At 36.9% G+C, this 16,298-nt stretch overlaps 1 protein-coding gene across 3 annotated transcripts in view; it reads right to left on the bottom strand.

Annotated features, from left to right (window-relative positions):
• BMPR1A (bone morphogenetic protein receptor type 1A) overlaps positions 1–16,298 on the bottom strand; it is a 153,133-nt gene that overhangs the window by 52,674 nt on the left and 84,161 nt on the right. For 2 of the 3 annotated variants that reach the window (XM_058299405.2, XM_058299406.1), the window contains exon 2: positions 14,354–14,468. The exons of the other annotated variant lie outside the window; for it this stretch is intronic. The gene's annotated coding sequence lies outside the window, so the exon portion shown is untranslated. The remainder of the gene's footprint in view (positions 1–14,353; positions 14,469–16,298) is intronic. 3 annotated transcript variants of the gene reach the window in all.

Raw genomic sequence — 16,298 nt, 5'->3', positions numbered from 1 at the left:
AAGAGATATACCCCAAGAAATGTAACATTCAGAACGCCAAAGATAAAGATAAAGAGAAAATTCTGAAAGCAGCAAGGGGGAAGAAAAACATCATATACAAGGGATGTCGAACAAGACTTAGTGCAGGGAAACAGACTTGGCCCAGTGGTTAGGGCATCCGCCTACCACATGGGAGGTCCGTGGTTTAAACTCTGGGCCTCCTTGACCCGTGTGGAGCTGGCCCATGTGCAGTGCTGATGAGTGCAAGGAGTGCCCTGCCACGCAGGGGTGTCCCCGCGTAGGGGAGCCCCCACGTGCAAGGAGTGCGCCCCATAAGGAGAGCCGCCCAGCACGAAAGAAAGTGCAGCCTGCCCAAGAACGGCGCCGCACATACGGAGAGCTGACACAACAAGATGATGCAACAAAAAGAAACACAGATTCCCAGTGCCGCTGATAAGGATAGAAGTGGTCATAGAAGAACACACAGCGAATGGACACAGAGAGCAGACAACTCAGGGGGGAGGGGTAAGGGGAGAGAAATAAATAAATAAATAAATAAATAAATAAATAAATAAATAAATAAATAAATAAATAAATCTTAAAAAAAAAAAAAAGACTTAGGGCAGATTTCTCTTGAGAAACCATGAAAGCAAGAAGGCAATGGTATGATTAATTCAAGTACTAAAAGAGAAAAAATGTCAGCCAAGAATTCTTTATCCAGCAAAACTGTCCTTCAAATGATGGTGAGCTTAAAATATTCAAAGAAAAACAGAAACTAAAAGAGTTCGTAGACAAGAATCCAGCTCTGCAGGAAAAACTAATGGGAGTTCTGCAGTCAGAAAAGAAAAGAGAGAGAGGCTTGGAGGAGAGTGTAGAAGTGAAGATTATCAGAAAGGGTAACCAAAAGGGCAAAAAGGTGGACAAAAATAAGTTATGATGTGTGAAAGTCAAAGGATAAAATTGTTGAAGTAATACCTTTACAGTAATAACACTGAATGTTAATGGGTTAAAGTCCCCAATCAAAAGACAAAGACTGACAGAATGGATGAAAAAACATGAGCTATTGACATGCTGTCTGCAAAGACTTACCTTAGATGCAAGGATGCAAATAGACGGAAAGTGAAAAGCTGGAAAAGATATTTCAGGCAAATAGTAATCAAAAGAGCAGGGGTAACTATACTGGTGTCAGACAATACAGATTTTAAATGCAAAAATGTGATGAGAGTTGCAAGAAGACCACTATATATTTTATATTGTAAAAGGGTAAATTCACCAGGAAGGAGCAACAGTCATAAATATCTATGCACCTAACCAGGGTGCCCCAAAATACACAAAGCAAACCCTGGCAAAACTGAAAGGAGAAATAAATGTCTCTACAATAATAGCTGAGACTTTAACATGCCAATCACATCAATAGATAGAACTAGAGAGAAGATCAAAAAGGAAACAAAGAACTTGAACAATATAATAAATGAGCTGGACCTGACAGACTATACAGAACATGGAATTACAAATCAGCAGGCTATATATTCTTCTCAAGTGTTCATGGATCTTTCTCCAGGAGAGACCACATGTTGGGCCACAAAACAGCTCTCAATAAATTTAAGAAGACTGAAATTATACAAAGAACCTTTTTTGATCATAAAGGAATGAGGCTGGAAATCAATAAGTGGGAAAGGGGAAAATATGCAAATTTATTAAGGCTAAACAACACACCCCTAAATAATATTGAATCAAAGAAGAAACTGCAAGAGAAACTGGTAGATATCTTGAGATGAATGAAAACAAGAACACAACTTATCACAATTTAAGGGATACAGTGAAGGCATTCCTGAAAGGGGAACTTACAGCCATAACTGTGTATATTAAAAAAGAAAGAGCTAAAATCAATGACCTAACTGAACAATTAGAGAAACTAGAAAAAGAACAGCAAACCAATCCCAAAGCAAGCAAAAAGAAAAACATAACAAAGATGAGAGTAGAAATAAGTGAAAATGAGAACAAAAAAAAAGAGAAAATCAGCAAAACCAAGAGCCGGTTCTTTGAGAAGAGCAATAAAATCGACAAATCCTTAACAAGACTAACAAAGGAAAAAAAGGGAGAAGATATAAATAAATAAAAACAGGAATGAAAAGGGAGACATTCCAACTGACCCACAGAAATAATAAATATGATAAGAGGGTATTATGAGAGACTGTATTCCAACAAATTAGACAACCTAGATGAAATAGACAAATTCCTAGAAATGCACAAACAACCTATATTGACTCTATGAGAAATACATAGAGTCACAAGTAAAGACATTGAATCAGTCATCAAAAACTTCCCAACAAAGAAAAGTCCAGGACTAGATGGCTGCATAGGTGAATTCCACTGAACATTTTGAGAGGAAGTAATACTAATCCTGTGTAAACTCTTCCCAAAGAACTGAAAAGGGAAAATTACCCAACATATTTTTTTAATCCCTCATCACCCTAATACCAAAGCCAAATAGAGATACAAGAAAAGAAAACTACAGACCAATCTAATGACCATAAATGTAAAAATTTTCAACAAAATACCTGCAAATCAAATCCAAGAGCATATTAAAATAATTATACAACAGGACCAAGTGGATTTCATTCCTGATATGGAAGAGTTGTTCAACATAAGAAAATCATTAATGTAATACACCACATTAATAAATCCGAGGGGAAAAAATCCCCACATGATCATCCTGCTTGATGTGTAAAGGGCACCTAAAAAAATCTAGCATCCTTTCTTGATAAAAACACTTAAATAGGCATAGAAAGGAAAGTTCCACAAAAATGCACCTGTCAAAACCACACAGCCAACACCGTACTCAACGGAGAGAGGCCGGACACCCTCCCTCCAAGACGGAGAACAGGACAAGGATGCTCGCTGCCATCAGTGTCACTGAGCATTTTGCCAGAAGTTCCAGCTAGAGCAACCAGGCAAGGAAAAGAAATAAAAGGCATCCAAATAAAAAAACAGGAAACAAAGCTTGCACTAATCACAGATGACATGATCCTTATTTAGAAAATCCCAAAATATCTACAACAAAGCTATCAGAGCTAATAAATGAGTTCAGGAAAGTGGTAGGATACAAGATCAACAAGCAAAAATCAGGAACATTTCTATACACTGGTAACGAGCAAGCTGAGGAGGAAATCAAGAAAAAATTATATTTACAACAGCAACAAAAAGACTCAAATATCTAGGAATTAACTTAACCATGAATGTAAAGGATCTGTATTCAGAAAATACAAAACACTACTAAAAGAAATCAAAGAAGACCTAAACAAATGGAAGGACTTTCCACATTCATGGATTGAAAGACTAAATAGTGTGAAGACGTCACTTCTACCCAAACTGATTTACAGGTAGAACACAATCCCAATCAAAATTCTAACAGCCTACTTTACAGAAATAGGAAAGTCAATGAACAAATTTATTTGGAAGGGAAAGGGGTCCTGAATAGCCAAAAAACCCTTAAAAAAAAAAAAAAAAAAGGCACTAAACTGGAGGACTCATGTTTCCTGAACTTGAAGTGTATTATAAAGCGACAGTGGTCAAAACAGCATGGTACTGGCATAAAGATAGGCACACTGATCTGATCAATGGCATCAAATTAAGAGTTCAGAAATAGACCTGTATCTCTATGGTCAACTGATTTTTGGTAAGTCTACCAAATCTACTTTTCTGGAACAGAACAGTCTCATAAACATATTGTCCTGGGAAACTGGATATAACCAAAAGAATGAAAGAGGACATCTATCTTCCTCCCTGTTCAAGAATCAACTCCAAAAGGTTCAAAGACCTAAAAATAAAAGCCAGGACCATAAAACTTTTAGAAAATTAAAGAGGGAAATATCGACAAGACCTTGTAGTAGATGGGGGTCTCTTAAACTTTACACCCCAAGTACAATAAACAAAAGAAAAAAGAGATAAATAGGACCTCCTGAAAACTGAACACATCTGCACCTCAATGGACACTGTGAAGAAGGTAAAAAGGCAGCCTACTCAATGGGAGAAAATATTTGGAAATCACACATTTGACAAGGGTATATATTAGTATACCCAGGATATATAAAGAGAACCTACAACTCAACAATAAAACGAAAAATGACCTGATTAAAAAACGGGCAAAAGACATGAACAGACAGTTCCCTAAAGAAGAAATACAAATGTTGAAAAAACACATGAAAAAATATTCAACATCACTGGCTACAGGGAAATGCAAATCAAAACGACAATGATATATCATTTCATACCTACTAGAATGGCCACTAACAAAACAGAAAACTACGCATGTTGGGGAGGATGTGGAGAGATAGACAGGAATGCTTATTCACTGTTGGTGGGAATGTAGAATGGTACAGCCACTGTGGAACTCTGTTTGGCAGTTCCTAAGGAGGCTAGATCTAGATTTACCACGTGACCTGACATTACCACTACTTGGTATATACTTTGAAGAACTGAAAGCAGTGACACAAATAGATATCTACATACTGATGTTCAAAGGGACATTAGTCACAATTGCCGAAAGATAGAAACAACCCCAGTGACCATCAACTGACAAATGGATAAACTGTGCTATTTACACACAATGAAATATTATTCAGATGTACGATGAAATAAAGTCGTGAAGCATCTGACAACAGGGATGAACCTGGAGGACATTATGCTGAGTCAAGCAAACGAGACACAAAAAGACAAATATTGTATGATTTTGCTACTGTGAACTAAATATAATGAGCAAATTCATGGAGTTAACAGCTACAATTTAAGTCACCAGAGAAGAGAAAATGGTTAGAGAATGGACAGCTGTGATTTAATCTGCGCAGAATTAGTACAAAGTTGTTTATGAATATTTGGAAATGAACAGAAATGGTGAAACCACATCCTAAGATTTGTAATTAATAGCACTAACATATGGGTAGTCATTTGTTTTTTGTTGTGTGCTTATTTTTTGGATTAATGAAAATGTTCTACTATTAATACATAACTGTGAGTATACCAAATGCCACTGATTGAACACTTTAGATAAATTATATGGTTTATGAACAAAAATAATAATAATAGGGTGGGTTGGGGGGAAAATACAACAAATGTTAAGATATGGACTATAGTTAGCAGTAATACTTTGATGATACTCTTTCATAATTTGTTACAAATGTTTTTCAACAATGCAAGGTATTGGTGATGGGGTGATAAATGGGAACTCTTTATGATGTTAAGTTTGTTTGTTTTCTAAGTCACAACTTTAACTGTTATGTTCATGTATGAATGATACAGTTCAATAATTGTTTTGAAAATGAAAAAAACAAAAACAAAAGAACAACCTACTCAATGGCACAAAATGTGTGGAAACCACACACCCAATAAGGGTTTAATATCCAAAATATATAAAGAAATCCTACAACTCAATAAGACAAAGGATCCAATTTAAAAATGGGCAGAAGACTTGAACAGATATTTCTCCGAAGAAGATAAAAATGGCCAAAGCGCACATGAAAAGATGCTCAAAACCACTGCTTACGAAATGAAATGAAAACCACCGTGAGATAGCATTTCATACCCAGGTGAATGGCTAGTATTAAAAAAAAAAAAAAAAAGGAAAGTAATAAATTTGGATCGAATGTAGAGAAATAGGAGCATTTGTTTCCCGTTTGTGGGAATATAAAAGGGTACAGATGCTATGGAAAACAACCTACTAGTTCCTCAGAAAGTTAAGCAATCCTACTTCTAGGTAAATACCCAGAACAATTAAAAGCAGGGACTCAAACAGATTTGCACACTGTTTTTCACAGCAGCATAATTTCTAAACGATGGAAACAATCAAACTTCCAACAACAGATGAATGGGTAGACAATATGTGGTCTGTACATACAAAGAAATATTACTCAGCCTTAAAAAGATGGATTTATGCTTTATTAATATGTACCAATAAAAATGATTTGTTAAATCAGAAATGAAGTTCTGATATATGTGACATCATGTGAACCCTGAAGATATCAGGCTGAATGAAATAAACTAGATACAAGAGAAAAAAATACTGTATAATCTACTGATATGAAATAATCAGAGTTAAGTCAGGAACTAGAACACAGGTTACAGGACCCCAGTCTGTGTGGGGGTTGAGGGTATAGGAAGGGAGTGGGGAGTTAATGCTTCATTGGTACAAAATTTCCATTTGGGGTCGTGGAAAAGTTTTGGTAATGGCTGGTGGTTATGGTAGCATACTATTGTGAATGTAATTGACAGCCCTGAATTAAACATTTTCATGTGGTTAAAAGGGGAAATTTTTGGTTGCACAATATTACTTGAATAAAAATTTTTAGGAAAAAAAAAAAAAAAAAACCCTCAAAAGACCAAAGCATGGAACTGTACAACACAGCAACCCTAATATTAACTATGGACTATAATTAATAATATAAGTATAATATTCTTTTATCATTTGTAACAAAGGTACCACACTAATACAAAGTGTTAATAATAGGGAAATCTGTATATGGGGGAAAGGGGATATATGGGAACTCTTTATTTCTGCACTTTTTTTTGTGAACCTAAAACTTCCCTAATTTTTTTTTTTCAAATTTTATTTTAAATTCAAAAAATAAAATACCAAACAAAAGGCAGCTCAACAAGTTATGGAAGCATTACTCCAGGAGTCAGACTTGGCCCAGTGGTTAGGGCGTCTGTCTACCACATAGGAGGTCCGCGGTTCAAACCCCTGGGCCTCTTTGACCCGTGTGCAGCTGGCCCACGTGCAGTGCTGATGTTTGCAAGGAGTGCCCTGCCACGCAGGGGTGTCCCCCGCGTAGGGGAGCCCCACGCGTAAGGAGTGCACCCCATAAGGAGAGCCTCCCAGCGCGAAAGAACAGGCAGCCTGCCCAGGAATGGTGCCGCACACACGGAGAGCTGACACAACAAGATGACGCAAAAAATAGAAACACGGATTCCCATGTCACTGACAACAACAGAAGCGGACAAAGAAGAAAGATGCAGCAAACAGACACAGAGAATAGACAACCGGGGTGGGGGGGGGAGGGAGAGAAATAAATAAATAAATCTTAAAAAAAAAAAAAGGGAAACGGACTTTGGCCCAGTGGTTAGGGCATCCGGCTACCATATGGGAGGTCCGCGGTTCAAACCCCGGGCCTCCTTGACCCGTGTGGAGCTGGCCATGCGCAGCGCTGATGCACGCAAGGAGTGCCCTGCTACACAGGGGTGTCCCCCGCGTGGGGAAGCCCCACGCGCAAGGAGTGCACCCGTGAGGAAAGCCGCCCAGCGTGAAAAGAAAGAGCAGCCTGCCGAGGAATGGCGCCGCCCACACTTCCCGCGCCGCTGACGACAACAGAAGCGGACAAAGAAACAAGACGCAGCAAATAGACACCAAGAACAGACAACCAGGGGAGGGGGGGGGAATTAAATAAATAAATAAATCTTTAAAAAAAAAAAAAAAGACAAAAAGGAAGCATTACTCCAAAGAAAGCTCTATCCAGGCGCTTTCACCCCACCTAATTCTAAAAACAAACTCAATTGTTCTCCAGTGTTCAGAAAGATGCACAGATGAGCATAGATGGTTAAATGACAAGATCAAGGTCTCCTTGTTAAGGAAGAAAATGAAGAAGAGGAAAAAATGTGTAATCATATTCATATCTCATAAAAGTAAACATCATATTTTTTTTTAATCTTTAGGACTGATAAAGTGCTTTTGCTACAAAAATATTACAATATTATTAAGTATAGTCTATAAGTTACATTGGTTACATTTTCCCCATATATCACCATATTCTTAACACCTTGTAGGACATTCCTGTATTTATATTAACATATTTATATTAACCACAATCTCACCTACCGCCAAAATCAGTTATACATTCCCTATGTTATCCTCCATCTGCTTCCAACTAACATAAACCTCCCTGGTCTACCTGTTTCCACTACAATCACATCCATAAAGCAATAGGTCACTCTCATTATACTGTTAAAATCAACTCCATCCATGACCACATGCTTACAGCTGACCTTATTAAACATCCTACACACATCCAGCATCTGCTCCCCCTTCTCAACCCACAGTCTGTCTTTCACCTACACTCAAGTCCAACTCCGTAAGTCTAATCGTTTGTTAGTTCATATCAGTGAGACCAAAGAATATTTGTCCTTTTGTGTCTGACTTAATTCATGCAGCATAATGTCCTCAAGGTTCCTCCATGCTGTCATGTGCGTCTCCAGTTCATTTTTTCTTTTGCAGCTGAATAATGTACCATCACATGTATATATCACATTTTGTTTATCCACTCATTGGTTGATGGACACTTAGATTGTTTCCATCTTTCAGCAATTGTGAATAGCGATGCTATGAACATTGGTGTGCAAATATCTGTTCATGTCCTTGCTTTCAATTCTTCTGAATATATTTCTAGTAGTGAGTTTATCAGATCACATGGAAGTTCTATATTTAGCTTCCTGAGGAAACGTCAGTCTTCCACAAAGGCTGTACCTTTTACACCCCCACCAACAGTGAAGGAGTGTTCTTTCTCCACATCCTCTCCAGCACCTGTAGTTTTCTGTTTTTTAATAATAGCCATTCTTGATGGTGTGAAGTGCTATCTCACTGTAGTTTTGATCTGCATTTCCCTATTAGCTAGTGATGTTGAGCATCTTCTCATGTGCCTTTTAGTGATTTGTATTTCCTCTTTGGAGAAGTGTGTATTCAAGTCTTTCGCCCATTTTTAAATTGGGTTGCTTGTCATTTTGCTGTTAAGTTGTGTGAGCTCTTTATATAACTGCTGCCAACTGTCCTGTGAGTGAGTCATATTGGAAGTGGATCATCCATTGATCAAATTTTGAGATGATTGCCATCCCTGCCAACATCCTGACTACAACTTCATGAGATTATTTTGAGCCAGAATCACTCAACGAAGCTGATCCTGAATTCCTCTAGGTTAATAAGTGTTTGATGTTTTATGTCACTACATTTTGGGATAATTTGTTACACAGTAATAACAACCTACCATCCTTGGATTCCTGAGATAAATTCAATGTGTCATTATGCAAATAATGTTTAAAAACTCTACTGGAATTGTTTTGCTACTGTTTTGTTGAGTTCTGCATCTGTTTTAAATTAATTAACAAGATTGGCCTACACTTTTTCTTTCTCAGATAATCCATGCCTGGTTTTGGTATCAAGATTATACTTGCCACATACAATAACCTTAGGAACATTCCAAATTTTGCTTTTCTCTGGAACAGTCTATATAAATTTGGACATATCTTCCTCTTGAATAGTCTATTAATATGGAACAAACCAAATTATGCTTAATGAACATATTATTTCTTAGGTACCTATCCATTTAGCAGTAATTCTACTAAAACAAAATACCATCATTCAGTAAGAGTGTCAGAAGTATAGCTAGAGAAATACTTTAAGCATTCTTAAATTTTACAAATTTGTATATAGTATTTAAAATTATAGCACAAGAAATATAAACAAAACAGTATTTCCTTAAAAATTCTTCTTCTAAAAGAGGCAGTACCCTTTTTTTCATAATAGTGTGCTTACAATATACTATGGCTTAAAAAATAATTTATTTTCATTGAGTAGTTTTGTACATTAAGAGACCAACAAAACAGAAGAACATCAATTTTAATGTTTCTCTAAATTTAGAGAACTAAGATTCAACTAGATACTTGAAGAACTGTATATATTTGTTACTAATAATGTCAACATAATTATCCCTACTATTAAGGTTGAAAGTCTGGGCATCATCCTTACTCCTCAAAATCTAGTCACAAATCAGTGTCCCTTCTTCCATCAAAATTTCATGTAATCTTTTCTATTTCCACTCTTACTACCCTAATTAAATTTTGATCACTTCATGCCTAATTACTGTTATAATCGCCTCCTCACTCCATTTCTCTAATGTGTATGCATCATTACTAGAGTAATTTTCCTAAAATAGAATTTTCTTCATGTCACACCTCTACCCTCTCCAAGTTTTCTATTATACTGCTACAAAAATATTCATATTATCTTCATCAGCTTTTCTAGAAATATCCTTCAATTCTTTATCCAAATTCTACTCACAAAGTCCAGATCAAACCACCCTTCCTGTGTTCCAGCTGTACTTCTCAGAGTTACAGAACTCTGACCATATGTAAAAAGTTACTCCTTTGGCGTTTAGCACTTATACTTGGCAGTGTTCATTATCATACCTTATAATACAGATATACCTTACTGTAGTTTGGCATTGTTTATGAATTCCAAAATTAGATATTGGATTGTGTTTGTAAACTGGTCTGTTCCTCTGGGCACATTTGCTTGTATTAAATTCAGAAGTTTCACTTTCACTTGATTAAATAATGATTAAGGCTTTTTGATTGGGTCATATCAGTAGGACGCTGAGTCCCCTCTCCCTTGGTGGGTGGGGGCTCACAGAAAATTAAATGGAAGTAAACATGCGGGAGAAGAACACAGAGGAACAGAGACAGCTTCATAGATACGGAAGAGGCCCTGGGAAGAGAGAGAGCCTGATTTGATAGTCTATAGCTGACCTTGTAGAGAAACCAGAGCACCTGAGCCCGGGGAGAAACCAGCCCTGGATGAGATTTATCCCAGTCTACAGCTGATATTGGAAGATGATGGGAACATGTAGCCTTAAGAAGAAGAGGAAGCCTGAACCCTTGCAGACATCAACAGCCATCTTGCTCCAACACGTGACAATAGACTTTGGTGAGGGAAGTAACTTTCATTTTATGGCCTGGTAACTGTAAGCTCCTATTCTCAACTAAAAACCCTTTATAAAACCCAACAGATTTCTGGTACTTTGTATCAGCACCCCTTTGGCTGACTAAGACACTTACTAACTGGACTATAAACTGGAGGGTGGGGAACACATAATATGCGGGGAACACATAAAATGCGGGGAACATATTCTTCATTTTCTGATTCACTCTACGATCCCCTTCTATAGAGCAAGAATAATTGTTTTGGGCCTTAAACAAGGAAGATATTCTTAAAGTCAGAAGAATAAAGATCAGGACTTTAGGGATGAATTGGCAGTTATTTTGAAAAGATGACAGGCCTTCCATGAGAGAAAAAAAACAGGGAAAAGGCGTACCAGGAGAAAAGAGTAATATGAACAGAGAGGTAAGCATACACAGGACAGTTCCAAATGACATTGACTTCCTGGCTGAAGAGTATATACATGTAGGAGTGTAGAAGAAGAAAAGGAATCATACGCTAAATAACCAATGCTTAAAGGTGTTCATAATTTCAGGTAAGCTTAATCCAGAACCTCACTATTTCTTGCTTAAAACCATTATGAAGATCCTAACTTGGCTTTCTGCTTGTACTATTTCCCCATTCCCAAAAAAATCATTACTGCCATATTAATTTCAACAAAACATAATTATGATCCAAAATACCTGTGCTAAAATTCTTCATTTAGTTTAGTACTCAAAAAATAAAATCTGAACTCCTTACCATGACATTCAAAGTTCTTCACAATCAAGAGCTTTTCCAGCCTTGTCCCTGCCTCTTTCATATCCCAAATTCAACCCATACAAAGTTATTTATTCTGTCTTCTGTACATTCTGCATATTTTCAAGCTTCCCTTGCCTATGCGGGCTCTTCTGCACTAAATTCCCTTACCTTCCAATTTCCACTCAGTAATCTTTTATTTATTCTTTAAGACTGCTCAAAAACCACTTCTTATGTGAAGCCTCCCTGATAAGTCTTTCCTCTGACAATGTTGGTGGGGCCTTCCTAGTGATGCCAAGACATCTTTTCAATTATATATAGTACTTTTCATACTGCATTTGAATTGTTTGCATGTTTATCTGTCAACAGATTCTGTTCTTTGAAAGCAAAGCAAGGAGCCTGTTTAACTGAAACTTTTGTATTCTTAGCACATAACATACATAGTAGGTGACATAGAGTAGGTGTTTATTAAATGTTTAAGGAAAGGAAGCAATGGATGCATGGAGGTAAAAGTGTAACTCAATGCTATACTGTTGAAAGGTTTTTGTTTGTTTGTTTGTTTTTCAAGATTTACTTACTACCCCCCCTGTGGCTTGTTCCATTCTTTTGCTCTCTCTTCTTTGTGTCCACTTACTGCGCATTTTCTCTGTATCTGCTTGTCTCCCTTTGCTGTGTCATCTTGCTGCGCCAGCTCTCTGTGGCGCACAGGCCATCAGCTCTCCGCGGTGCACGGGCCAGCTTGCCTTCACAAGGAGGCCCTGGGACATGAACCCAGGGCCTCCCACATGGCAGACGGGACCCCAACTAGTTGAGCCACAGCCACTTCCCAAAAGGTTTTAGTATTAGAGAAGTTTGTCCTAACTTTTGGCAGGCTAACAAAGAGTCACTGGCTAGTGTATGCAGCATCACCTTTTAGGAAATTTAAGCTGTCAGTAGTATATAGGGTGAAGTAGCATAAAGAGAGGCACAAAGTTGGGAGAGTCCTGCAATATTTAGATGAAATATAATAAGGACATAAATTTGAGTGGTGACAGGGGAATCAGAAAGGAGATGAAAACATTCATGATGGATAGGACTTGGCCTCTGATTGAGTGTAGGAACAAAAATGAGGAGGCAGATACAGAACTGAGACTTTGAACCTAGGGAGGCATGCGGGAACACTGGATGAGAAGCACATGATGAATTAAGTGGCAGATAATGTGAAGTCTAAGGTGCCAACAGGTAGAACCAGCCTGTAAGCAATTCAAAGTATGGGTCTGAAGCTTAGAGAAAATGTCACAATTAGCTATGAAAGAGATCATTTTATAGTTAATTGCTAAAATCATGAGTTTAGAAAAGATATTTTAAAAAATAGAAGAATTTCAAAGATAAAAACTTTGAGGAAGGTGCTATTTAAAAGTAGGAGGAGAAAGAAAAGACCATAAAGGAAGAATTAAAGAAGGAGAACAAAAAGAGCACAGGGTCATGGGACCAAGAGAACTTCAAGAAAGTAAAAAAAATAGCAACTACTACAGATATCCCAGAGTATGAACCCCAATAAACGACCATTAGAAAATCACAGGTATTTTTCCAAAGAGCAGAGGCAGGAGGAGTGAACGGTACAAGGAAGAACAATGAGCAAAGCTCCATATTGAAGCTGGCTACTAAGAGAGGGAATCAACAGATGGATCTGGAATGTGGCAGAGAGTCCATGTGGACACCAAAAACCCTAAGACGGCTGCAGGAAGACCCCCCCCCAAGATTCTGCCATTCAGAACAAGATTTCCTCTGGAAGCCAGGGGAAGCCGGAGAAGCCCCAGATGTTCCCCAAGGACTTTATCGGTGGGTTCCCCCAGGAAATTGATGGGGGGGGGGCGGAGTGGGGTAATCAATCAAAACAGCAAACAGATGGACTCCTCCCCTGCCATTAGCAAAGGGGTGGAATAAGTAATAGTCCAAAAAAAGTAGGCACAAGGCCTGAGCTTGCTTTCTCACCTGTGGACCCCAATTCTGGCTGCCTTCTCTCCTCACATGGATCGAAACAGAATTAAAACCTGGGCATTTATAATCTATCACAGAAACTGTAGTCTGTAAATCAGACCACTTTTATCATTTTTCAGCCCCTTCCTCTCAACCTGGGACCCATGCTCTGTTCTTTTCTCCCATTTCTCTTCCCTCCCTACCTGAATAAATTACTGGCCTAACTCATCCAATGTGCTCTTGAAACGCATTTCTGCTGCATAGCCAAGAACCTACACAAAATCCAGTAGCAATATCAAGATGTAAAGTACAGATCACTTCATAAAACTCTATGCCCAGCTTCTATTTATTTTTTTTAAATGCAGATTCCTAGAGAATTCAAACCTTTTATCTGACAATTTGAGCCTCTAAACAAATTTGAAAGCAATGAATGTGATTTCTCTGTAAATACTGCCTTAGAATGGCTTCTTTCTCCCTCTTTCGTCTTACTGTAGTTCCTACTTCTTAAAATAAATGGTATCTCCAAAGATCGACTATTCTAAGATATTAAAATATTTTATCCTGAATTCTAAAATATGTGAAAATTTCAGAACATGAACATTTATTTTTAATACAATTTCCATTCTGAACTCTGTTCTGTAACTTTTAGAGAAAAGTGACTATATAAAACATTTAATGCCTATTTTCTACAGTTAAAGAAAATGATATTAAGAAATATTTTTCACTACTAAAATGGTTCAACATTTATGAGAGGAAAATATTAGAATTGCTTATAACTCATAAGGAACGTAATTAAAGAAGTTAAAGAAGCTAAAATAAAGTTGCAGTTTTATTATATTTTATAATCAATGTATTCTGCAATTCTATTTTCAGTTAAGACAATGAAAAATTTCATAATTTTCTAAAAAGTCTTTTTCTTACCTCAAAGATGTAGCTAGATAAAATTATACTTCCAATTTTCTCCAAACAGTTTTGACCTATGCTTCCACCTCATGAATTCCAAGACAGTATTAAACTGATGCATATTTTCATAAATCTATTTAGGAAAAAAAAAATTTATTTAAGACAGAAACAAGTTTTGTCAGAATAACACATGCAGAAGAAATACTAAAAATATATCATGCATGAAACTATACATTTTCACAGTAAAGTCAATGAAAAGTTCTTCAGTTTTCCAACCTCTGCCAAAGGAAGTTTCCCATTTTGAATATTTTCAACTTTACAAAGGTAACAGCAGTTTTGGGAAAAGAGCTTACATGTAAAATTTCTATATTAGATTAAATGTTTAAAAAGAAAACCTCATCTCAAACTGAAAAAGCAGGAATAGCTAGAAGAAGCAGCAGTAAAATCTACAATATTCAAATTACTACTTAGGAAAATTATATTTCACCAGTGGACTAAGTATCCTTTCTTTTTTTCCTCCCACTTTCTTACCACAAAGTCCCAGTAATTAGTCTTAATTTCAAACTTCTTCCCAGAAAACTAGGAATTATGAGGGTCAAGAATTAACTGCACTGGTCTAACTCCAAGGGATAGGTACCAACTATGTCAATATTACCGTTAGTACCCTAATGCTTTGAGGGACAGATTATCAGAAATTGGATACAAGAAAACCATTAAAATATTTTAATTTATTTAAAGATAGATGTGCTGTCTCCTCAAAGATCGTGAAAATAATTTCATTGAATGTATCTTCTAACACCAAATAGCAAAATATTCTGTTTTGCATTTTGAAAGGGAAATTTAAAAAGCTGCATGAACATTGACCTATGTTCCACCATAAGGTCAAAATGCCTTTGTCTTCAAGTCCATTTAGAAATATAATCTGTGTCACAGTAAGGTTTAATAGTCTTGGCAATAATGACTAAATTCATATAAACTGGGGCAACCTGAAACAGACTAGCATATGAGACAGGAGTCAAGAGTCTCTAACTCAGCAGACAGGCTGCCACAGGACGACGCGCAATCTTCCGTGGTCCAACTGAAGGCGGATGGACCCTGAAAGCCATGAGGAATGCCTTGTCTGCTTCAGAACCTTTAACAGTCTTCTCAATGCACTAGTCACTCATCGCTTAACCAGATCCCTAACGTTTTTCAGAGTCCTCAGACGACTGTAATACTCTTAGACCATCACTTTGAGAAATTAGGGAGGGTAGCATTGGACACTTGGTATTTAGTTTTTTTCCTGAGACATTCACAATCCTTAAAAATCTCCCTTATACTAATCAAAAAATAAATGCATTATTTCAGCTTTAGGAATGGCATAAAGATTCCTCCAAAGCCATCCTTACCCTAAGGGTGCGCACAGAAGGGGGAGGTTATCACTGAACCAAACAAAGCTCAGATTAACCTATTCCCATAAAAGTAAAAGCAATCCAAAGCTTTAAAAGTTATAGCCACCAGACACAAAGTACTACATATTGTATGATTCCATTTATATAAAATATAAATATGGAAAGAAGTTATAGCCTAGTATTTTCAATGGATCAAATAACAAAATAAATATGCACTATTTATCAACCACTGCATATTATACAGCACTACCTATTACAACACTCTTTCCACGATAATTTAAAAAAAATTTTTTTAAGTTTTAGGTTAAATAAAAAGAAAATACAAACTCAAAAGAACCTTAAATATACCATTTTCAGAGTCCAAGGCCCCAAATTGTCTATCTTCCCTCCATTCTCTCATATATAAAACCATTTGACAAAACATACAATTCAGAAGATCTTTTCTAAATATTTAAGTAAGATTTACTATGGAAAACCAATTAAGATTTGACTTCATTACTAAGAGGTAAACAAAAGACAATCAAAGGACAAGTTATGCTTCACAGTACGGGGCTACAAATAACTTTTATATA

The sequence above is a fragment of the Dasypus novemcinctus genome, chromosome 6 (genome assembly GCF_030445035.2).
Source record: "Dasypus novemcinctus isolate mDasNov1 chromosome 6, mDasNov1.1.hap2, whole genome shotgun sequence".
Classification (NCBI taxonomy): Eukaryota; Metazoa; Chordata; class Mammalia; order Cingulata; family Dasypodidae; genus Dasypus; species Dasypus novemcinctus.
Note: the sequence above shows the minus strand (reverse complement) of the source record. Positions and strands in the feature narration are given on the sequence as shown.